Raw genomic sequence first — 23777 nt, 5'->3', positions numbered from 1 at the left:
GTAGTATTATACCTCTTCCTACCAATACTAGTCATTGCTGATCAATCTCATTAGTCAACACAATGTCAGTCATCTACTGATAATGGTCTCTAAACCTTTTCTGAAACATCACTCCATGCAAACACATTCTGTACAGGTCACTGGACTAGACAGTACTTGTTAGGAGAGGAAATACACATGTAACTTTGGCCATCTCATAGACAGCCTGAGTGACAGGCCATAGAATTCCACTCTATTTTTGTCACATGCTATAGCTATTGAAAGTCAATATCATTAATATTGTGGGATATTCTGTGATATTATAACCTCAGATACCCAAAAGTTCTATATAAATGTGGTTTATTGGAGGTTTTCTGCTTATGAGTTAAAACTTGTGAATGCCTTATAGAATATTTAAATTTGGTCTTCTTAGTCTCAGTTTCTTCATGTTATTAATTTTCTAATAATAAGGGTTTACCATTTGTTTTCTAATTCCCCATGGGCTTATAACTTGTTAGGATGCTGCATAAAATTTAAATAATAGGTTCTGGGTAAAGTTATGGAAACTTTTCAGAATTGAAAATCAGATATTTTATGTTTGTATGATCTGCTTAGATATGAGGGTAGTTTTTTTTTATCAGAATGATTTCTTGGAAAAAAATATGATTATCATAAAGGAGACTATACAATATCTCTTCCTTAAGCTTTATGACCAATACTCATCATCTATCTCCTACTTTACAAGGTACTCTGAACAAAAATGTAAATTCTGTGTTGGTGTCTGAGTGCCAGACTACCCTGGGAGCCATGTTGATATGAGTGGCCTGAGCGTGCTGCTACCCAGGACCATGGTGACATCTGGGCCTGGGCTGCTGCCGAGGACCATGTCTGGGTCTGTAGTCCTATCACAGTCGAGGTCTGTGATGTCTGTGGCTCATGATACCACCAAAGGTCACATGGATGCCCAGGGTCCAAGCCACATCCTGTAGCCATGTTGGTGTCTGAGTGCTGTGCTACCACTGGGGCCATGGTGTTGTCTAGGCCAGCACTGCTGCTGAGGGCCATGTGTGGGTCTATAGTTCCATAGCAATCAAGGTCTGTGTTGATGTCCTTGATTCCTGATGCCATCAAAGGTAATGCCAAGGGTCTGGGCCACCACCTGTGGCCATGTTAGTGTCCAAGTGCCTTACTACCATGGGGGTCAGGCGAACCCAAATGGTCTGCACAGCCATGTGGGGCCTGGCCCAGGATGCTGCTGTGAGGCATGTGATCCAACAGCAGCCAGGGTCTGGGTTGATGTCCATGGCCCCTGTTGCCACAGCGGGTCATAGGAACCATGGAATTGAAATCCAAGGGCCATGCTGAGCCAGCCCTGTCCCTCACTTGTGGTGATATTTTGTTCCTCAAAATATTGTACATCCTAATAAACTTATTTGGGGTCAAAGAACAGAACAGCCATTAGATATAGAGGCCAGAAAATGGTGGCACACAAACCTTTAATCCTAGCATTCCAAAGGCAGGGATCTGTCAGCATCTCTGAGTTCAAAAGCCACATTGGAAACAGCCAGGCATGGTGACACATGCCTTTAATCCCAGGAAGTGATGGCAGGAAGCAGAATGGTAGATAAGGTGTGAGGACCAGGAACTAGAGTTTGTTATGCTTTTAGACTTTTGAGCAGCAGTTCAGCTAAGATCCATTTGGATGAGGACACAGAAGTTTCCAGTTTGAGGAAACAGAATCAGCTGAGAAGTTGGCAAGGTGAGGTAGCTGTAGCCTGTTCTGCTTCTCTTATCTTTCAGCATACATCCCAATACCTGACTCTGGGTTTGTTTTTGTTAATAAGACCTTTCAAGATTCATGTTATACTCACTGGCCTTGGAATAGCTAAGGGAGCAGTCCTAAATGGCCCAATGGACCAGCTCAACTACCACCCAGACCCACATCCTGGGCCTTGAGTTGGCCCACCCTAACAGCTACCCATTTTGACCTGCTGGAGTGCACAAATGGACTGGTCTTGAACAATAACCACAGAATCTCCAAGACTTGGGTCAGCGACAGGATATCCAAGAGGAGTTTTGATGAAGGCCCAGCCCAGTGATGATGGTGTACCAGAAACCAGAAACCTTGAACCAGACCAGTGACTCCTTGCAAAGCGCATTCTGTGGGTGGGGCTGATTGGACAAAAGGGTATACTGCATGACACACCACAGCACCCAATGCCACTAGGATGAATGAAGAGGTGTTGGAAAGATGGATGAGTGAGGTGGGGGTTTTGGGTTGTTGTTTTGAATTGTTTTTAATTTATTTGAAGGGGGCATTTTGCAGGAGTGAAGGATGGATATAGTGAAACTAGGAGGTGAGTGGGATTGGAGTATATGATGTGAAATTTCCAAAGAATCAGTAAAGATTATGTTTTAAAAAAGTTTCAAATGCTGACACATGGATGAACGGCACAGCATCAGGTTGATATGGCTACTTAGGACCACATTCCCAAGAGTTTCTCCTCACTTCTCTTCAAAGCAGGAAAGCTCAGAACTTACCAAATCTCAATTCTTATAAGAGAGGCTCAGTGATAGGAACAAACACAGAACATGTCAATTTATTTAAAGCCATTCAGGTGATTGGAAAACCTATGTCTGCCATTGTAATAGAGGGGGAAATCTTTCTAGGAACACATAGGATATGGTAAATCTAGGAGATGGCTGAGCATGTCCATGGTGAGTGAATGACCTGAGAAATGGTCACCAACTACACTGTAATTCTTTTCAGCACAAGGGAAATAAAAGCTCATCCATGACAACCCAGAAACTCTTCTCTAGTGACACCTTGCTTCTCATTTATTACTCCCACCCAACAGGCTCCAGGCACATTGGTTGTCTATTTGCTAAAACCACCTGATAGTGTTTCTGCAGAGGCTATCAATCAGAGTTCAGGCATGCTTGAAGAACAGTGATATGTTAGGAATTGTTGTTCACATTGAGTGCAGATCTCTGTATTGTCACTCTACTCTACCCCTCCTGTGTCTGATGTCCAGTGTGATGGGATATCAGAGGTTCCAGGAGGCAGAATGTAGGGTCCATGAGGCAGATTTCTCAGGTCTGGACTTGCATGCTGGCTTGATTTCTTATGACTTGTGTTACTTGACTTTCATGATACACTCTTTCCAATCCAATCCTCTGATTCCTCATTAATAAAATGTGAACAAATTGTATGTTACTTCAGAGTCACATGATGGATGACTATGGTGATCTTTATTAACATGCTGAGCTTTAGAATGTCTTATAATGTGCAGTAGTTACTATCCTCCATGCCTCAACAAAACAGAGGACCAGAGCAACATAGGGAGGGAAGGGTTCATTTTGGCTCAGAGTTTGAGGATACAGTTCATCATGATAGGGACATCGGGTTAGAGGGATCTTGAGGAGGCATGGTGACACTTCATCAATGAGCAGGATGCAGAGAGTGATAGCTACCCTGCTAAGGTCCCTTTCACCTTTTGTCTACCCCACAAGCACATGAAATGATGCCACCCACACTTAGGATGTGTCTTCCTACCTCAATTAGCTGAATCAAGAGAACCCCTCACAAACATTGCCAGAGGATAATTCAGTCTAGGTAATACCTCACAGTTTTTCAGATACTTCTCTTCTAGGGGATTCTAGATGCCATCAATTTGACAGTATTAACCATTACAAATTACTTTTAAAAAAAGCTTGGAAATCTATATATTTGTGCCAGAATGCAGTACTAACAAACACTTCAAGTGTTCAGGAAGGTTTCCTTGCAGGCTGCCCTTCATAGTTTTCTTAATGAATTATTCTCAGCACGAATAAATCTTCTGCTGCCCCATGACAAAAATCAACCTAACATATACACAGGAAGGAAGTTATCAGGAATCCCAGGGACCTTACTGTCCATTGAAGCGTTCTGTTGTGAATATATTTATTCTGAGAGAGAAGGAAAGAAGGGTTTGTGTTTACTCTATTCTTTTGGACCCACCTTATTCATAGTCCTTCAGCAAAGGGCAAGGTAGAAGCTAAACAATTGCAACAGAAGAATCCATGGTTAAAGATATGTATGTATAGTCAGATGCACACATAAATAGCTCTGAAGTATGTAAATAGAGTGGATACAATTTGTGGGTGTGTGGTTCGGGTACCTACAGGTTTAAAAACAAGGAGATAGATACTAGAGATGTAGGAGAGAATACAAAGGATGGAGATACATTTCCAGATCTAAGAATCTTATTCTTAAGATTGATTTACATAGGTTTGTAACCTCTGTGGAGGCCCATGCACCAATCCCTTTATGCAGTAACACTCCAAAAATGCAAAGGTATTTAACAAAAGCCTGTTTGTAATCAAACCTTCCCCTTGTCACTTAGGATGTTCAACATTTCGCTGCCAGCAAAACTATACAAAATGCACCTTCTCCTTTCCTGTGGTCTGTGGCTGTTGCTGTTAGTGCAAGTGACCGTCAAACCAGTGAGACTTTGTGTTCTTATTTGCAAAGTCAGAGGGACAAGACAAAATAAAGATGGAACCTGGGAGTGGTAGCAGCTGGGAGGGATGGTGCACAGGCCTTGCCTGGTTCTCTGAAGCACCTACTCTCAGAGGGAGGACTGGCTAGTGGCCTCTGAGCATGTTGACCATTGTCTCCGCCACTCAGGACAATGGGAGCCAAATATCTGAATGAAGTAAGAAGAGGCCTGCATTTAAAACCTAACTCTGCATTGTTAGATAGCTATGGCCCCTGTGAAACAACTTAAGTCTCCCAGTCTCTGGTTCTTTAAAGCTTTAATGAGAAAAAGGAAGGTACCAATGGGGGTCTCTGGTCCAGAGCACTCTTGACTCTTTCTGAAACCCCAGTCAACTGTGAGGTTCTAAAGTTACATAAACTTCAGTTCAAATTCTACCTCTCCACTTACTCATGTTTGGCAAATGGGTTTGGCTGGGGGGGGGGGGGGTGGGGGGAGATGCTCTGTGGGTGAGATTAATGTCTGTCAAGTACCTTTGGGGTTTCCAATCTAGTACCTCGCCTTCATAGGGCCATTTGATGTCTTCATTTATCAAATGAGAGTATCAGCACCTATGCAGAATTGTAGATAAGTTAATATGGAAGATCCTGGAGTTTGGTGGAAGCACAGAAGTAAATGACAATTACCTTAATGCATGCCTTATTAATGCTTACTATATCGGATTGTTTGCTTCTGCATTTCACTATAATGCCATCCTGGATTTCTTACTTCCTTACTTCCCATAAGCCCCTTTCATGTAATTTGATTTGCTACTAGTAACAGATGCAGGGTGGCCTGGGCCTAAGCCCTGTGGACTTCAGTACCAGGTAGATCTGAATGAGAGCCTATATCACTTACCTGGATTTGGACAACCTGCTCAACTTTTCTCTGTTAGATGGCAATAAAACAGTGGTCATACCTCAGGAATGATTCTTCTTCTGAGAGTGGTGTGGTGGTTGTGTGTGGGGGGGGGGGGGGGGGGGGGTCACACCTGCCATTTCCTGGAGCATAAATAGAGAATAAAAGTTGCTTCGGTCCCTCCCGCATGAAGCTTACGGTCTGGAGAGTTTGTGTTTGAGGACTTTAAAGACACATCACATCACCAGTGGAAACTTGCACATGCGGGACAATTTTAAAAGAAAACATACACGATACCAAGAAAGATTGTAATAAGGGAAATTTGCCCAGGCAAGAGAGATCACAGGTCCATGCAGAGCATGAAGGATAGATACACGTTTTTAAGATGAATACAGAGAAGGAAAGAGACTCCTAACAAGCTTTCTGCTTCTGTCCCTCATTAGCATCACAAGCATATGATCACTTCTTGCTAGAACGTGAACTCAAAAGAATACAGGCAGGGTGTCTGTCATCTTCTGTAACCTCCAACACAGGAGCCTTGAAGAGAGTAAATGCTGGTAGATAGTCGCCCTGTTTGCTGAATGGCATTAAAATACTGTGCCTGCATCTCACGGCTTTATCTGGGATGCAATTAAGACAGAAACATATTTCAGCCAAAACAGCATGGACCTTGGATTTTGGCAAACCACATCCTTGTTCCTGTCGTGGAAAGGAGGTAAACCCTCTCCAGGTTTTGGTCTCTGCTTGTGTACAGGGTGGGGAAAGACTCCCAGCATTCAGCCAAGTCACAAGTAGCTTTCATGTCATTGCTATGAAAACATTGGCAAAAAAACAGCCATGAAGTTTTTCAAGGTCTGTGGGTTGTTGGAGGCCAGCCAGGTTCAGCTAGGGGCCATCGGATGGTATCCCCAGCCTCCTACCAGGCCTTCCTCTTGGTGGAAATGCCCAGGGCTTGTAAACGTACTGCATTCTGTCTCCAGGGGCTGAGTCGGACCCTGAGTTTAAATTTAGGAAGCATTGGTTGTAATTGACTGGCATTTGGTATGGTATACTGGGGCCCCATTTCCATTTGAGTTAACCATACAGTATCTGGATAGAATGAAATAAAATAATTCACGGGCAGCACACAGCATGAACCTGCACGTGGCAACCAGGTAATATACATTTAGCTGTTGTTACTACTACAACTGCCAGGCCCTGCTGGGCTGTTGTTGTTTTTTGTTTGTTTGTTTGTTTTTTCCTCCCAATTATTCCCAAACTGAACCAGTCGTTTCTTTTGGAATTCTCTTTCTGAAAGACAGAAAAGAAACTGTTTTCTGAGGCTTAGAAGCCTCACTTTCCTATTTCCGCGCGCTTGGGGGCAGATTTGGGGCCACCACCTGGCAATCCAGGGGAGGTAGGTCTGCAGCTGGGAAGGCTCCGGAAACCCTGCCTTCCCTAGGCTCTGCCCTCTCTGCTGCGCTCTGCAATCCTAACCCTGGTAGGAACCGTCTGGGTCCAGCCGAGCACTGGGCATGCTCGTGAGCCGGGGCAGTCTCCGGTCGCCAGCAGGATGCGTAGGCTGGCGATGCTCCCTAGTTCGCAGAGCCCCGGGTGCAGCCGTGGTGCATCGGGTTTAGCAAAGCAGAGTTCTCGGTGCGTGCAGCTAGGGAACCGGGCCTGTTCGGGACAAGCCCTGAGCCGAACTGAACTCTACGCGGCCCGGGCTTGACGCGCTCAGTTTCTGCTCTTGGAAACGCCCGGCTGGAAGGAGGAGGGGGGTGTCTCTGCAGACAAAGGGGTACACGTGCCCCTAGCGCCCCTTTTTCCCAGCCGAGAGCCCCTCCTGCAGCTCGCTACCCCGTAGACCCAGAGGCACCAACCCAGCTAGGGCTATCGGGGCCTGTGCGCGCGCTCCGGGCCGGGGATTGGCTCTCACTTCCCACAGAGGGACAGCGCGGGAGGGCGGGCTGGCGGGCAGTGAGCGGAGCTCCGCGCCTCTGTGTGCGCGTGTTTGCATGTGTGTATGTGCGCGCTCGCGCGTGTGCATATGTGTGTGCGCGCGTGTGTGTCTGTGCGGCGCGCGGGCGGGCGCGTGTGTGCGCGTGCAGGAGCCACTGGGTGTGCGTTGCGTGTGTTATGGGTTTGATTCCAGAGCAGGTTGCACATTGGTCCTGGGTGGCTCGCAGGCTCAGGTCGTGCTTGGGCGTCCTCCTCCTAATCGTTTCTGAAGTAGCAGTTCCAGCAGCAGCAGCAGCGGCAGCCGCGGCAGCAGCGGCAGCGGCGCCTCCGCAGCAAAGCCTGAACTGTGCAGAAGCAGCGAGCACCGTTTGGGGAGTCTGGGGGGCGGGTAAGAGGGAGGAGGGAGAAAGCCTGGCTAGGTCTTTGGGATTATTTTTTTTTCCCTTCTTTCCCTCTCTCTCTTTCTGGAGGGTGTGTGTTGCCCCCTCGAAGTGAAGGAATTTTGCTCCAAAGCGAGCTGGGACCGAAGACTCTAGGCTAAGTTCTCTCTCTATGTAGATGGTGTCAGGGAGCGAAGCTACTGACCGAGCTGCTGGTAAATGTTTTTCACTTCTTACTCTTTAATGCTTAAGGCTTTTTTCTCCTCTTTTTTCTTTCTTCCTCGTTTCCGTTCTGTTGCTCTTCATTCTGCAATCGCTCCTGAATCGCTGCAGTTTTCTCTCCCTGGCCTTGCGTTTGTGCAGTTTGCAACTTGTTTCATGGTTTTCTGTGTATTTTTTTAATTTTTTTTTTCTTCTCCCTTCATCCTCAGATGAATGCTGGAACATTTAAATTCGGCACTTCGGGAGGTCATCATTAGTTGCATGAGTTTGGGGGCGGGGAGGGGAAAGATTGGTAGAGCCGGCTGTTATTTCCCTGCAGAAGGACTTGCCGCTTTCTCTCTAATGTTCATCGCAATTATAGGGATTCTTTTAGGATTCATTTTAACATTGCATTCATGTTTAAGGTTATCGCTCTCCGGGATTACAATGCGTTTTGACTCAGTTTTAACAGCATGACCGATGCCAGTGATTCCAGACCTACTGTATGGTACACGCTGGCTAAAATATTCAAAATTGCAGGAAGAATCCTTTGCATTCCAAAAGAGAATTTCTTTAAAAATGCTGTTTTGCATTACATTGCTGTAGATTTGCAGGAAGCAATAATAGACACGGCTTTTCATGTGGCTTGCAAAGATAATAAACAGATAAGTGGTTCAGTGCATCCTCCACTCCAGTGACTGAGCTATGGTTAAATTTACTTAATAATAAATTTAGGGTTTTGAAGAAGCAGGGAGGATACTGGTATTGTTTTATTCACAATTGTGAGACATACAGAGCTTGCTAACCTCAGACCAGCCCTTTCTCAGCTCTTACTTAAAGTGATGTCTTGTCAATTGGGGAGGGAGAGTAGTCTCTGCTATACACATGAAATGAAATTATTTAAAATAGCTAGCATAATGCATGCAAATTGGACCTTTACTCTTTTTTAAAAACAGAATTCACTCCATCACTCTTGCTGCCAGGATCCATTTTAAACATTATTTTTAATATCACATATAATAGTTCTTTAATGCCATCAGATAATTTGAGTTCTTTAGAGGGTTCTGGGTAGTTATGATATTTCATTTGTCTTTTTTGTTCCTCCTTAAGTTTTCAGTTCCAGTTCGGTGGAAAAATTGAAGGGTCAATAAGTAAAGGCAAATCAGCGATTTGGAAAAGGAAATGGGTTTAGGGTTGGAAATTTTCTGTTAAGCCATGTATAAATGCACTGGTGGTATATGGGAGTGGTACAGAAGAGAGGAGGGCTGTGCTTGTATATTATCACCTCCAAATGCACGGGGCTCTAAACTCAGATGAGGAGACCCAGGTTAGGAATGCTCCGAGGCACATGTGTTTTTGCTCAGGGAGAATATTATTCTGCAAAGAAGACTGCCTGTATGGTGTAGTAGTCACCTCAAGAGCAGCAGGCTGCCTGGGTGTAGGGAGCATGGCTTGCTGTAGTACTATCAAACTTTGCTTTAATGTAAACTTAGCTGGTGTTGGGAGTACTGCAGGAGGTAGCATAGTATATTCAGGACTGAAGAATAAAACCAGCTGTAAATTAACTCAAGTAGTCAGGTGCTGTTGTATGTTAGAGCAAATCTCCCTTAAACCACCTTGCAGATTCACCTGTTCTGTTTCCCCTAGGGTTGACAAAAGCCATTCTTAAAATTCCTGAGATCTAAACCTTATTTCTGTCTTTGTATCCTACTAATAAAAAAATGAGGCATCTTATTTGGAAAGAGAGTGCTGTTTATTCAGGACTCTCTTGAGATGGCAATATTGCCATTTTAAAATATTTTTCGTGGACCCTTGAGTTTACCATTTTGATTAAATTGGAGGAGAAAAACACTCCACTTCTATTCATTTAGAACAGTTTTTGACTGAAGGATTTGCTTGTATGAATCATAAAGAAACAGAAATGCATTCACCTACTAACCGCCAATCCTCTGAACCTAAGGCATCCAAAACATCTCAGTATTCCTCTTTTATGACCAAAGCCAGGGCAGTGTACCCCATGCTGAGCAGCTACAGTAATAGTCCACAACACCCACAAGCATGGGCACTAAGAGACAGCTGACCACCACGTTGAGGACTCTTTGGATGGGCCCATGGGGCAAACCATCTAATTGGTACATATTCAAAGCACACCTTTATATACAAACATCAAAATTAGCTTCCTTCTCAGCATCTTCACTATAGAGGAAGACCAGGAATCTGTTTATTTTTAAGAACACATTTCTTCCCTGCTGAGGTTTGTTTTCTGTTTTGTTTAGTTTTTCTTCACCCCACCCCTCTGTGGACTTCTTTCCTGGCAGCTTCTAAAAAGCTCTGATATTTTGTGTTAAAATATTCAACACCTCCATGTTTTCAACTCAATGGCAAGCTATACTACTATTCAATTAACTGGATTTTCAATTGCTCTAATGTGGTTCTCTGTGGTAGCATATCTGTGGCTTGTTGGTGTGGTTGGTGGGTTTCTTATTAGCATTAAGTTTATTATTAAATCTTCACTAAGAGCCTTTAACTCATGTGCCTGATGTTGATTTCAAGTTAATGTATCAAAATAGTATCATCATCTTGATGGGCTTGTTGGTAAATTAGAGAGTTTACTTTCAATTGGTATTCCTGTGGCATTTCATATGTGCAAAAAAAGCCTTGCACTTCCTGGAGAAAGTAACTTCTTTTTTGGCAAGGGGGCTGTGTAGAAGGACAGGTGTCTGAGACTGGATTCACAGACCTTGACAATCATGTCTGACTCTATTGTTAGAGTTCCTGCTTACATCTTTACAGGAATGGAGGTTTCTCTGCATGTCCAACGTGTTGATTATGCTAGACCTACTGAACAAACATTTCTTAAAATTAATTGCAATTCCTTTTCCTTGTGTGAGTGAAAGGAACTTTGAACTAACTGTGTGCTTTTCAGGGGCACCTGCATCACCTAGCTCCTTCATAGTTTTCCCTTTTGTGCAGACTGATTTTGAGAAGTGATTTCTGGTGAAATATGATCAAGGTCATTTCCAAGGGCTTTCTTTCTTTCTTTTTTTTTTTAAATCCCTGCCCATCTGAGGGCTGCAAGTTAAACTGATAGTGAGATTTGGAGAGGGAAAACTTACTGTCAAACTGCTTACCTCCCCCATGGCTGTGGACAAAGCTTATTTTCTTTTCCCCATTACTTTGCATGGAGCAACAATTTCATTCTTTGATCGGCTGCTGACTCTTGGTAACCCTTATGTGTTCACACTCTCCATTCCACTCTCAGAAGAGGTGGAGCAGACATTCAGCCATCAGATAATACCTAAATACTTGCAGTTTTAAAATATACTTAGAGTGGAAAGATAGGCGGTGGTATTTGATTAAATGAGATACATTTTTGTAAGTAATGAATAATGAATTTAATATTTTTTAAAAAATATATCAGTAATTTTATAGAATTTCTTCAGCTTTGCTAAAGTATTCTTTGTATTTCTTGGTTTTAGTTTGATTTATATAAGAAATAGTCACATTGTTTAGTAATATGAACAACCAGCAACATATAGTTATTTTTACTATCTTGGTCTCTTTTCCCAGGTAAGAAAGACAAAGCACTTCTTAATGTAATTATTTTAGATGAACTAAGAGTTGTGCTGCTAATTTTTTCAAAAGGCTCTAGACGCTATAGAAGCATAATCTCTTTCTTTAAAACCTGTGTGTCCCTGCACAATCCAGTATATTGTATATACTGCCTTGTGATTCTGAACTTGAAGTAGTGAGCTCTCAAAAATCACTTGCTGCATAGCAAAACATGAAGAACTCTGAGAACTAGTCCACAAATGAAGTTCCTTTAGTTTTGTTTTGTTTTTTTTTTGTTTGTTTGTTTTTTTGTTTCCCTGAAACTCTTTCATTGGTCCATCTGCCCTGGGCATAAAATTGCAATCTTTATAAGCAAAAGAAATTCTCTGGATTTTGGGGAGGGGGTAGTTATGTGCTAGATGGCTGTGCTGTGGGTGAAAAGAGAGCAGGTGTTTTAACTCAGTAAGTTTAATAAAGAGAAATCCAAACAAAACAATGCCAGTGTTCTTTTAAGGAAAATCTATTTCTCTTGGTAAAGAGTTCCACAACCCCTCCCCTGAAACAATGTGACTTGAGCGGACCAGTTGACAACATCCCTCATATTACTAACAGTGTATGCCCCGGCTAGAGTGTGCATGCATGGCAAGTGCTAAGCAGTCAAGTCTGTCTTGAAGAAATACAGTGCTGTGTGTTTGGGAAGAGACTTGATTCCTTTGAGGTGCCCAGCTCTGGACTGACCTGCAGTTGGGAAGGGGATTGTGTCTGTCTGCAGATCTCCTGGTTTGGGAACTGTCTGTCTGTCCCTCCTGCTACTCTGTCTTCGCTGAGGTAGCTCTGTCACATATTTTGAGACACAAATATGAAGTTTTTCTGTTTGCTTGTTCTTTTCAATGCAGTAGAATACAAGGTAGATTCACAAAAGTTTAAAACTCAGCTATCAGAAATTACATTTTATTGCTTTAATGAGTAAGCTGCTTAGTGCTTTATAAGCTTTGGCTTGTTTTGTTTTGCTTTTGTAAGTTTAGATATTTTGCATTATTCATCGTCATTGGAAATGTCCTTTGTGCTTACTGTAAGTTTATAGGAAATGGAGTTTTGTACCCTGTCAAATGATATATTTGGGAATATGGTTGAAAAGAATAAGCCATAAATTTATTAACTTATTTAAGTTCCTTAATGTTTACCTACTAGAAAGTAAAGCTAAAGTCAGAGAGTATTAGTCATATGAAGGCAATAAACTTGATACTCAGGGTGATATCCCAATTCTAAATTTTACAGGGGACAGGGTTCTTTTGGTAGAAACTTATATTTAAATGCTGTGGTTTTTTTTTTTTTTAAATTATTGCTTAGGGCTTAACTGATATCCAATGTTTTGATATCTCTCTTGCTTTAAGGAGAGGAATAAGAGCATATGTAGGAAAGGAATACTGAAATAGACCTCATTTGGGCAGAGATTAAGAAAATCCAGTTGTGCAAAATAACCATTTAAAAATGTAAGCACTTAGTATCATTTTTAAAGCTACATCAATATTCCATTCTAAATGTTGAAAAATTTAAGTTTTTAAATTATTTCTAATGATGAAACAGTATTGTAGAAGATATCTATATCTATACCTATAGTAATCTGTATATTTATACATCCAAAATCATACTTATTACTACAGACTCTTTGCAGCTCATTTTTAAATATTAACCATGCTCATTTTGAAGGCATCGGGGATATTAGGGCATTTGAATATATACTACATTTTTAAGAAGAGATTACTTAGAAGACACACAGAAAAAGGAAAACGGCACTAGAGTACATTTTAGCCCTTACCTTAGTTTATTCCTTCAATATTCAATATTAGGATTCCAGAGACAAGCCAGGTACTGTGCCTTTGGTGGCAAGAGCAATCTGCTCTCAAAATAATATCCAAGAAATCAAATGGGAATGGAAGTGGGCACTTTCTTCACAATGTAAGAAAATGCCCGTTTCTTTGTGTGTGTAGGATGTGTGGGGGAATGATTTCACTTTGGGTCCTTGTAGCATTTGCACAGGTAGTAATTGTGCACAAGTGTCTGTGCACCTTTTGTCTCCTAGTCTATCCAAGTCCTTTCTATTCATGACTTGGAGACCTCAGTCAAGGTCTGGAACTACAAGCACTAGTTTAGTGATGGAACAAGGGAAGGGCAGTGGGTGTTGGGGGAAGAGGGCACTTAAGAAAGGAAAAGAAGCTCTGTAGTTGTTAACCTTTTCTTACACTAATGCTCTTGCCTCCAGTTTTATTTTTAACTTCACTGAAATGTCTTGGGAAAAGATAACCTGCTTCTCTCTATTTCAACCCCAAGAATCACATAGATATTACAGAGACATTTCACAGTGGTTAGGGCTGTACAATTCTTATGACCCAGCATCTAATTTTTCTCTTTCTTAATCCTGTTTATATATCCCTACATGCCATCAGATTCAGTCAGATGAAACCAATTACTAAGAGGGGGAAAAATCAAATTTATTTATTATATTTATTGGATGTGTCTGCTGCTTAATTACCCATTGGCAAATTTACATGTGGCTACAAAAAAGGCTGTGGGTGAGTGTGGAAAAACGATCAATCATCAATCTCACAGCTACATGAAGCAGCCAAGAAAATAAACAGGAGGCAAAATCAACGTGTCCTTTCCCCTTGCTGGATGGTGAGAATCCAAAATCTGAAAGATATCATTTGAAAATCAAGGTATGTCTGTGTTGACAAGGGGAAGGTCAGGAAATCTGGAAGCAGTAACTTTCCTACACAATCGATCTCCTTAAGAAGTCTAGCATGCTTTATACTCTTGGAAACATGTAGTGATTTAGATGTTCAAAGTGTAGATTGGCAAACAGATTCAATTTTCTAACCAAGCAAGTGATCAAGCCCATCCTGGAGAGGGATTGTGAGTTGGGGGACTAAAGGCATGGAGTATTAGTAATATAGGGGCCTGAACAGGTACGAAGAATAAGGTGAACTCCATGGCAGAGCACTTGTCTAGCAAGCACAAGACCCTGCATTTGTTTTTCAGTTCCAGGATGGGAGAAACAGAGAGAATAAGGTGGTACTAAAGACAGGAATAAGATGGTATGTGCAAAGCTTTATTGTGGCTTGAATAGTTCAAAAAGGCCAATGCTAAGACAGCATTGCTACACTTAAGGGAGGTGCTTGTATTTGGCCTTTGATGGCACAGAGACATATACACAGGCTCTTCTTATTCCTCTTGTGTATTGTCACTTAAGATTCCCTCTGCAGCTAATCCTGGTTATTTCTCTTGTTTTACCCTGTCAGTGTAACAGCATAAGTCTTCAGTGTGGTTTTTCTTTTTCTGCCGCCCCCACTTCTCATCATATTTTTGGAAATCTACTAAGGTGGAAGGAAATGGCTCTACAAAGTCGGCAGTGGCTGAGCTGGTCACTGTTTCACAGTGATTTGGCAAAACCAAATTGATAGGACGAATGTTATTGATAACCACTCTTCACCCAAAAGGCCTGGTAAATTGTTATGTCTGGCCCCTTCTGGTCTCCCAAGGCAGGAAGTGAATATGAACTTCGGGGAAGAACACAGCACTTTGGAACTTGAGACATTTGGAAGCTTTCTTCCTCTAGGATGCAGGATGAGGTGTGTTTGCAGGAGGTCGGTGCACTGTGAATGTGTCATTTTGTGAAAATGCTGATAAGATTTGTGATGGATTACTAATTTCCATTTGTTTGGGAAAGCTTCTATTGAAGAGCTATTTCAGCATTAGAGATTATGATTATTTTCTTTATTTTTTTTTTCTGCGAAGAAATTAAAATGGCAACATGAATCTTGAGACTTGAAAGGAAGGGTGGGTGATCCTTGTAGACTCTGTGAGAAACGTATTAAAGATTGAGCACAACTTTGTATTTCTTCTAATCTTAATGTTAAACATGATCTTATAATACCTTTTATTACAGAATAAACGTTGCTTGTAGCTGGATTCGCTGCAGAAGCCAAACAGTAAATAGATACAGAGGCTGAACTCTCTTTCCCACAGCAGCGATTTTTCACTAAGCTATTCCCTAAGGCCAGTCTAGGTATATGAGGGGCACCACTTCTTTTTTATATGATTTGTGTATGTTCCCATAGATTGTGAAGTCTATTCCTGGGCAATTTTCAAGTTAAAATTGTGTTACGGCTACCCTGAAGGTTGTCATTTCTTGGTTTTTCTCTTGTCAGTCAATTCGTAAGTGTTTATTAAGCCCCCATGGGGTACACACAGAATCATACGCAGTTTAGGGCATGTGTGTATGAGGATTACTGGTTTGTGCACTAGAAGTTATAGTTTATAGGTGAAAATACCTTATGTTGATGTATGTGTATATGTTTAAAATACCATTTTAATTAGGGACATTCAGAAGTTTTTGTCACTATGCTCCTTTCCTTTTCCATTTTATTTATTTACTGATTTATTTTGGTGTATGTATACAGCACACATTGGAGCACCTCCTTGCAACTTCAAATGTATTTATTATCCTAAGAGCATAGCTTTAGGTGAGGTCAGGCATCTTTTCTTTTCATTTCTTTCTTTTAAAACATTCAGCTATCTAGTAACGGGCCTGCTTACCTGAAGCCAGAAGGTGAGTATTAAACTGTATGTCTCTAGCTGCAGAAGTCAGGTACTTCTCTACTTCTGGGTTTCCGAATAAGAATAAGAAGAAATCCTAAAACTGGAGCTTTGCAGAGTCTGTGCCTCTTACCTGTGGGCCATGAATCAGTGAGCAAGTGGCTAAGTCACTTCACATTGCAAGCTATCCATTTACATTGTTCATGAGTGATACATAAACTTATGATTTCCTCAAAAAAGAAAAGAAAAAAAAAAGAGATCAAGAAGAAAATTTTAACAATTCCAGAAAGTGGAAAAAGGAGAAAATGCTAACTCATTCCTCACCTCCCAAGGGTGAAAACTCATCTCTAAAGATCTCTTTCCTCAACATGAAATCACAGGTTAATATGCAAGTTCTAGGGTTTACTTTTCATGTGATGGTGCTCCTAAATTTATCTCTTCTCAGTCATTTGCAGGAAGGGTAATGTTCTTGAAAAGCATGAGGTGACTAGCTTGAAAGCAGATGGTAAAGGAAGAGTGCATGGAGGCACTGTGACCCTTTCTGAGGCCCCAGGTAATAGCTTCCTGGACTTTGGTCAATCTGCTCTGACTTTTGAGATCCTCTGTCAGCTTCATGATTCATGTTCATTTTGACTGTGACTTTCAAGATGTTCATAACTCATTTCCAGCAAATAGTAGCCACACCATCCAAATTTCTTTTCCATCATCTGTTCCTTGACTGTTTGAATTGGAGAAGCAATGGGTGAAAAAAATATGTAGAGCCATTGATGGTGTGTTCTTCTCTTAAACTTAGGTACTTGGCTCATTTCTTTGTGGTTTCTTGGTTGTAAGAATGTCTAAGCACTTATGAGATAGTTTATCAGCGACTGTTGGGGTCCTTCTGGATGTAAGTCTTTTTGATAAGCGATATTTTTTTTCAATTCACAATATTGAAACACATCTTTATTTCCTTACTTTATTATATAATTAACTGAAACAATTTGAAATGTTTTCTATTTGGAATCAGGTCATGTTCTCATTGTGAGGGAGAGAGAATAATCTTGGGTTATAAGGCTAATTAGACTCTCAGGAACTTTGAGAAAGATGGGAAACCAAGCCCACTGCTGCTGTCCCTGGGTTCCGTTGCTCCACTGGAGCCCAACATGTCTTTTGCACTAGCAACTGTGTTTACACTACCATTGCTGTTACCATTAGAAGTGTATCTCTGCACCAATCATGTGCAAATGGAAAATCACTCTGCCCTTGATTCTGAGGCTTCCTGGTTTCCTATTCAAAGTTATAGGCTGATGTACCCCATCCAATTAATGTCTTTCTGTGGTAGTCACACCCCTCTTACTAAAACTCTAAGCTATTGAGGCTGGCTCTTTTGTGTTCTGTACTATGAGACAACATTGAACAGTCTATAAAAGATAAACAGAATTTCTTCAAACTGAAAAAAGGGAGTCAAAAAACATGTAAACAAAAACCCTTCAATATATTTTATTATTCTTTATATTGAGCTATAGGATCTTAAGTGATGTATAACAAGTACCTCAGAATATGCACTTGAAAAGTCAATAGCAACATGAAGATCTTTTGTTTCCTAAGACAAATCAGAGGCAATTCCTGATTACAAAATTATTAAGCACAATGCTTTTGATTTTCATAAACATACACCAATCTAAAATATGTAACTTACATAATTCATTTTCTCATCACCCGGAATCCTAGTAAAACGCTATCCTCTTCTTATGCCAAAGTTAAGTATAAATTACCTGCAATGGACCAATCTTTGTCCAATTGCGAATGTTCAAAGTTCACAAACAGCTAGGTAGAAGGTAGAAAGAATTTGTGCAGAGGACAGAGGGATGAGCTGGATGGCCTAACAATGGTCAGTAAACCAGTCAGTCACATGATTTGTGCATGACATATCATAAAAACTAAATGTCAATTTGTCAATTTGAAATAAGAATAATTGTGGCACTCAAAAGGGATACAACTGAATTTCCTTTAACTTGTGTGTTCAGATTCTCTGAGGTTTAAAGCTTTCTGCTTCCTACTAAATTATTAGTAAACCCAGTGAGGTACAGGACCCACACAAGTAATCTGTATCCCAGATACAACTTTTGCATCTGAAGGCTCACCCTTTAATTCTTCAATTCTGAATTAATATATTTATCCTTCCATCACTGTCTCCCAAGGATTTTGAGAATTAATTAGAAACAAAATCACTTTTAGTCCTTGGATGTTACACTCTGTGCTGAAAAAATATGAGACACTGAAGTGTTATTAATAACGACAAAGGTTCATCCAATAAAATAATCTGACTGGTTGAATTCTCACATGGTTGGTATTTTCTAATATAAATTACTGTAGGATTAGATAGTTAAATATTGAATATTGTCTCATTTAATGCAGTTCTATGAAATATTAATGATAATGATGATTTTCCAGTTTGGGGAATATGAAGATGGCTTTTTACTGACGAATAGCTTTGACCAGTAACATAATACATTTTACGGAATGATAATGAAGATATTTAAATGAAGGTGGAAGAGGAAATCAGTGACCACAAAACTGATGGATTCCATATAAGTCAAAGGTCACAAAAATTGGTCAGTGTTAAATAGCTCTCTCTCTGAAACTGTTCTTACGCTACTATTTTGATCACGGTGGAAAGCTTTGTGAGTTTCTAAGAGAGAGAGAGAGAGAGAGAGAGAGAGAGAGAGACAGAGAGAGACAGAGAGAGAGAGAGAGAACAGTTCTACTCTATTAGGCCTTTGCACAGGAGGGCCGTTGATGTTGTTTAGCTGGCATGAGGTGTAAAAGTCTGAAAATTGGATTGGGCTTTGAAGGAAGGCTGGCTGTGTAGAGTGTGACAGTTGAAATGGGATTGTGCATGAAGTTAAAAGAAAGCACAGGAGAAGAAAGGGTGGGGGAGGAAAGAGAGAAAGTGCTCTTGATCAAATGGCCCAACTGGCGTTCCATAGGCAGACCTTGAGTTGAGTATTTAATGTATAAAGCCAATACTTTTGAATTTTATTTTCAGATCTTCTCTGTTTTGATGTTCTTGATTCTGTGAACTTATATTTCAAATTAGAGAACTCAGAATTGATAAGAAATAGGGTAAGTGACTATTTTTGCAACATTTTGTCATGAACAGAGAATGAGACCATTTACCACTGCATCAAAATGGTTTAAATGTGTTTGTGTTGTTGGGATTTTTGTGCCCCCACCCTTTTTCAGGGGGACTTTAATGTTTTGTGAGATGATTTTATTTGAAATTGCAGTTATCCTTGTTTCATACCTAGTAATTTAACAGTTGAAAAGGCTCCTTTTTTGTTCTTTGTAGATAATTTATGTGGTGTGAGTGAAAGCTTTTTTTTTTTTTTTTTAAGTGTTTTGGGGTTGTATTCTTTTAGCACAAACTTATTCCTTGATAAAGAAGCTGGCTATAATTTTCAGAAATCACTGTTTCTTTTTCTTTAGTTGTTGGGTAATTGCTCTTTGTATACACTGTGGAAATGTTCGTATAGACCAGTGACAAAGCCTAGCAGATGCACTTGTAATTATCTGGAATTTAAGTAAATTTTGCATCTGATACACACAAAGCAAATGCTTTGTCCAAGCAGGCTCAGATACTGCCATGTGGATTGCTGTGAATACAATGAGGAGATTTTTAATGGAAAACAAATGGAACTATTAGTAAGTCTTTTTTTACTTGAAAAGGCACCAGCTTTAGGCGTAGCCTCCAACTCATTCATATTCATAGTTGGATCCATTCTAAATATGACCTTTAAAACTGAAAAAAACTTTAAATCTTTAAAACAAAATGTGATATATATATATATATATATATATATATATATATACATGCATACATATATATAAAATCAAAGCATCATCAGAGAATTCTTGAGAAGAAATGGTGAGATAAATATTTGTTCCATATTCCATTTTTTTACTATTAAGGAGAACATTGAATTATTATAACTTAAAAATGTAAAAGGAAATTTCATATTATAAATAAATCATGCCATAGATAAAAGATAATTACAGTGTTACTTTAACAACCTCAATTCACTAGAAAACCTAAGAAAGAATATGTAATGGGTCCAAATTCTACTTCTTATTGTAAACAAAAGCGGTCTAGCCAGAGGAGCAGTTTCATGCAAAATCCTCTCTTCCCAACTTTGTTTGAGATTAAGCCTTCCACTGTGTAGCTTTTTGTTGTTGTCTGACTTACATAAGTGTGATCTTTGAAGGTTTAATCTTTTTCTCTGTGTTTATTCTTAGAAAATGTTAAATTCAAGGAGCTCCTGGATTCTCTTAAATGCTTAAGTCTTAAATTTCAATGACTTTTTCTTTCCACAAGAAGGTTATTGATAATTGATCCCAAACAGTTTTTATCTCATGTGATTCCGGGGAACTGGAGAGCACCTCAAGCCAAAGAGAGCTGGCCTCCCCGGCTGCTCCCTGTTTTCTTCTGAACTATGAGGAGACTTGGGAGCAGCAGAAGACAATCTCTGATTTTTTTGGAAGAATCCAGAGCCTCCAGAGGTTTTAAGGCTGGAGTCATTGTTGAAAAGAAAAAAAAAAATTTTTTTTTGAGAAGAAATTTTGAAGGAGAGGGAAAGCCTGACAGAAGGGTTTTAAGCTCCAAATTAGAACAAGACAGATGTGCCATGCCTAGAATACCATGGCTCTGCAATCATGCCCCCACCTGAGGCACTTTCCAAACAAAACGCAGAATGGCTTTATCTCAGTATTTTTCACAAAATTGCCAAAGTGACAGAACTTCCTCAGCTGGAGCTTGCTGCATGGACTTGGTGTAGTTTATATTTCCTAGTGTCATTCACAGTCCCCTTTACCTCCTTTCCCTCCCCCATGCCACCATCTACTTCTCCATCTACCAGGAGCTATCTTGGGATTTGGAGAAGAACCAGGTATTTTCCTTGGTATTTAAGATAGTTGCTATTTTGAAATTCCCTTAGAAAGCTGTGGGCATTTTTATTTCAGTGTCTCTACGCATCTCTTTCTCTTTCTGAAGGAGAAAGTGCTTACATAAGAATACCCAGGAGCAGACCCTTGGGAACTGCTAAGCTGTTGGTGGAGGTCTGCAAGATGAGAAATGCGAGAGCTTCCTTGTCCTGTGCGGCTTCCCACGGGGGTCTCAGCTGGAGATATTTACACAATAGCAGATTCCCAGAAGGATAAATATATACAAATCCCTCTTTCCAATCGGGAAGAGCTGGTAGGAAACAGCACCTGGGAAGAGGAGAGCCCACTAATAACTCAGCCCCACAGAGCTTGAAGGAAAAGCTCCCGAGCCAGGTCCCAACTGTCAGCAGAGTCTGCCAGGGAGACAGATGCTGCCTTTGGAAGAGACTTTTCTTCAGTTAGATATTTTGTTCTTGTAGATGGCCAACCGTGACTCATGGGGAAATGAGAGAGAGAGAGAGAGAGAGAGAGAGAGAGAGAGAGAGAGAGAGAGAGAGAGAGGAGAAAGAAGAGTAAATTAATCTTTTTATTAAGCCCTCTTTAGGATTTAGCCATGGTTGTAAATGTCAAGCTGGGGAACTTGCCACAAACCAGGAGAGTTGTGAAGACAGGCACAGGATGGTAAGCTTATGCCAGGTGATAATAGCGTCACGGTTAACCTGCTGATAAAATGATTGACACATTTTCCCAAGGATATCTGTGTAAAGAGGAGTGCAGGCATTGTCCAAGGATCCAGGCCCAGGAAGCAGGCTTCTGAGAATGGAAGGATCCTTAACATCCTCCATGATGACAGTGTGTCCTCTGCATTCTTTCCATGTCTCTCTGCGTTTCATTTTTATTGTTGTTGTTGTTGTTTATCGAGACAGGGTTGCTCTGTGTAGCTTTGCAGCCTTTCCTGAAACTCACTCTGTAGACCAGGCTGGCCTCAAACTTACAGAGATCTGCCTGCTCCTGCCTCCCAGGTGCTGGAATTAGAGGTGTGCGCCACCACCGCCTGGCATCTCTCTCTCTGTGTTTATGTGTAACACTTGCTTGTCAAAGATGACTTCTTTTCCCTCCGATCACTTGCCATGTGTATACGCATTTGCACAAGTGTGTGATGTGTGTGTGTGTGTGTGTGACATATACATATATCACACCTACATAGCATGTCACCAGGAGGCAGGTTTGTTGCTATACTCTGAAATATCAGCTTCCATCTGAATTTATCATTCGCTTTCACATCTAAATCTACAACTACATTCAGTGGATTAGATAAAAGAGGACTCTATCTTCTGTTGGAGAGAGAGTGAAATACAGTCTTTGTAACTCAGATTTACACAATTGCTAGATTGTGGGTTTTCTTAAAATCTTAAGGAAGAGGCTAGTACTGTAGGTTATTCCTCAGATTCCTCCATTTTTCTTAAAGACAAGAACCCCATTTTCTTTAGAAAATAAATAAAACCACAGCACCATTTCCCTGATTCCTATTGTTGGAGGACAGAGGGTTGTGAACGTTAGGCTATCTCAGGACTGAGTTATTTCATATACCTCCTGTGTAGGTCAGGCCTAGAATAAGATGTGTCTGAGTGCCTGCTGGCAGCTCCTATGCCAAACTCTTGATGTGACATTTTTCTGATAGAGTTCCAGTAGTGGTCCTTTTAGATCTGCACATCTCCACAAGTTGGGATGGCAGCTAGCCAAAAGGTGTGTGTTTGTGGGGAAAGCAGGCTTTCATTCCCCCATCTCTCTCTCTCTCTCTCTCTCTCTCTCTCTCTCTCTCTCTCTCTCTCTCTCTCTCTCTCTGATTTGAAGGGTACTCCAGGGCCAATTTAGAGAGAGTAATTCACAATTGACTTATGGATGAGCTGGCTTGCCTTCTTGAGCCATGGTGCTTGTCTGGCCAGCATGGAACTATTTGAGAGGTCTGCATGTCTTTCACTGTTTCTCATATCAAGTCAAGTGCTAAGAGACTGTCTGTCAATTTGTAGCAACGCCTTGAGGAACTTTGAATCATCAAATCCCATGGTCCTATTGATCCTGCAGTGAAGGTGTTTGCATTTCTTCTGAGGCTTATCAAAATAATTTTATGTGTGTGTGTGTGTGTGTGTGTGTGTGTGTGTGTGTGTGTGTATAAAAGTTAACTGTTTCAGACACTTACTTGTGGATCTACAAAAAGAAAAAGAAAAAAGATGATTCTCCTTCAACTGCCAGTGTTTCATTTCCTTTGTTTTGCACAGGTACAGTATGTGCTAGATAAACTTACATTGAGTGAACTCGGTATTATTTTCTTTTCCTTTGAGGGTGTGTGTGTGTGTGTGTGTGTGTGTGTGTGTGTGTGTGTGTGTGTGAATGATTTCAATTAATTTTCTTTCTTTTTTTTTAACTTTTGTTTTTCTCTCATACATTACATCCTGACCAGTTTCCCCTCTCTCCACTCATTCCAGTCTCTCTCTCCCCACCTCCCCCTTCCCCAGATCAACTCCTCTTCTGCCCCCCAAAAAGAAAAAAAACAGGCCTCCCAGGGAGATCCACCTAACACCCCCTAACAAGATACTGTAAGACTGACACAAACCCTAATATCAAGGCTGCACATGGCAACCCAGCAGGTGGACAAGTGCAGGGAGAAAAGTCAGAGACATCCCCCAGTCCCATTATTGGGAGTCTTATAAGAACAGTAAGCTGCACAACCATGATTAATGTGCAGATGACCTAGCTCAGACCAACGTAGGGTCTGTGTTTGTTACTTCAGTCTCTGTGAACCCCTATGAGTCCTACGTTAGCTGTATATCAA

The 23777-nt window shown here is 40.9% G+C and overlaps 1 protein-coding gene across 10 annotated transcripts in view; it reads left to right on the top strand.

Annotated features, from left to right (window-relative positions):
• Window positions 1-6925: 6925 nt before the first annotated feature.
• Window positions 6926-23777, top strand: part of Tenm2 (teneurin transmembrane protein 2) — a 1224381-nt gene continuing 1207529 nt past the window's right edge. For 8 of the 10 annotated variants that reach the window (XM_036196007.1, XM_036196006.1, XM_036196005.1 and 5 more), the window contains exon 1: window positions 7454-7890. The gene's annotated coding sequence lies outside the window, so the exon portion shown is untranslated. Of the gene's footprint in view, window positions 6990-7453; window positions 7891-23777 lie in introns of those variants that run through there. The other 2 variants (XM_036195999.1, XM_036196008.1) reach the window with 2 other exon arrangements.

This window comes from Onychomys torridus, chromosome 8, assembly GCF_903995425.1.
Source record: "Onychomys torridus chromosome 8, mOncTor1.1, whole genome shotgun sequence".
NCBI classification, from domain to species: domain Eukaryota; kingdom Metazoa; phylum Chordata; class Mammalia; order Rodentia; family Cricetidae; genus Onychomys; species Onychomys torridus.
This window is presented reverse-complemented; position numbering and strand designations above follow the sequence as displayed.